This window comes from Monodon monoceros, unplaced genomic scaffold (genome assembly GCF_005190385.1).
Source record: "Monodon monoceros isolate NGI ecotype Baffin Bay Population unplaced genomic scaffold, NGI_Narwhal_1 Contig3270_ctg1, whole genome shotgun sequence".
Classification (NCBI taxonomy): Eukaryota; Metazoa; Chordata; class Mammalia; order Artiodactyla; family Monodontidae; genus Monodon; species Monodon monoceros.
In genome coordinates, this window is record NW_021699193.1 from 1 (window position 1) to 1515 (window position 1515).

General features: G+C 45.1%; 1 pseudogene; it reads left to right on the top strand.

The window, feature by feature from the left end:
• The first annotated feature begins 128 nt into the window (after positions 1 to 128).
• Positions 129 to 1511, top strand: LOC114904187 (annotated as a pseudogene).
• Positions 1512 to 1515: the final 4 nt, after the last annotated feature.

The following is a 1515-nucleotide window of genomic DNA, read 5'->3' on the forward strand; positions in this document are numbered from 1 at the left end:
TCCCTGATGCTTACTGCAACCTAGCCAACGCTCTGGAAGAGAAGGGCAGTGTTGCCGAAGCAGAAGATTGTTGTAATACAGCTCTGCGGCTGTGCCCCACCCATGCAGACTCTCTGAATAACCTAGCTAACATCAAAGGAGACCAGGGAAACATTGAAGAGGCAGTTCGCTTGTATTGTAAAGCATTAGAAGTCTTCCCAGAGTTTGCTGTTGCCCATTCAAATTTAGCAAGTGTATTGCAGCAGCAGGGAAAACTGCAGGAAGCTCTGATGCATTATAAGGAGGCTGTTCGAATCAGTCCTACCTTTGCTGATGCCTACTGTAACATGGGAAACACTCTAAAGGAGATGCAGGATGTTCAGGGAGCCTTGCAGTGTTATACTCGTGCCATTCAGATTAACCCTGCATTTGCGGATGCCCACAGCAATCTGGCTTCCATTCACAAGTATTCAGGGAATATTCCAGAAGCAATTGCTTGTTATCGCACTGCTCTAAAGCTTGAACCTGATTTTTCTGACGCTTATTGTGATTTGGCTCATTGCCTGCAGATTGTCTGTGATTGGACAGACTATGAGCGAATGAAGAAGTTGGTCAGCATTGTGGCTGACCAGCTGCAGAAGAATAGGTTGCCTTCTGTGCAGCCTCATCATAGTATGCTCTATCCTCTTTCTCATGGCTTCAGGAAGGCTATTGCTGAGAGCCGTGGGAAGCTCTGCTTGGATGAGATCAGTGTCCTTCATAAACCACCGTATGAACATCCAAAAGACTTGAAGCTCAGTGATGGTCGACTGCGTGTAAGATACGTGAGCTCTGACTTTGGGAATCATCCTACTTCTCATCTTATGCAGTCTATTCCAGGCATGCACAGTCCTGATAAATTTGAGGTATTCTGTTATGCCCTGAGCCCAGATGATGGCACAAACTTCCGAGCGAAGGTGATGGCAGAAGCCCATCATTTCATTGATCTTTCTCAGATTCCATGCAATGGGAAAGCAGCTGATCGCATCCATCATGATGGTATACACATCCTTGTAAATATGAATGGTTATACCAGGGGTGCTCGAAATGAACTCTTTGCTCTCAGGCCAGCTCCTATTCAGGCAATGTGGCTGGGCTACCCTGGGACCAGTGGCGTGCTTTTCATGGATTATATCATCACTGATCAGGAAACTTCACCTGCTGAAGTTGCTGAGCAGTATTCTGAGAAACTGGCTTACATGCCCCATACTTTCTTTATTGGTGATCATGCTAATATGTTCCCTCACCTGAAGAAGAAAGCAGTCATCGATTTTAAGTCCAATGGGCACATTTATGACAATCGGATTGTGCTGAATGGCATCGACCTCAAAGCATTTCTTGATAGTCTCCCAGATGTGCAAATTGTCAAGATGAAATGTCCTGATGGAGGAGACAACGCAGACAGCAGTAATACAGCTCTTAATATGCCTGACATTCCTATGAATACTACTGCAGAGGCAGTTATTGAAATGATTAACAGAGGACAAATTCAGATAA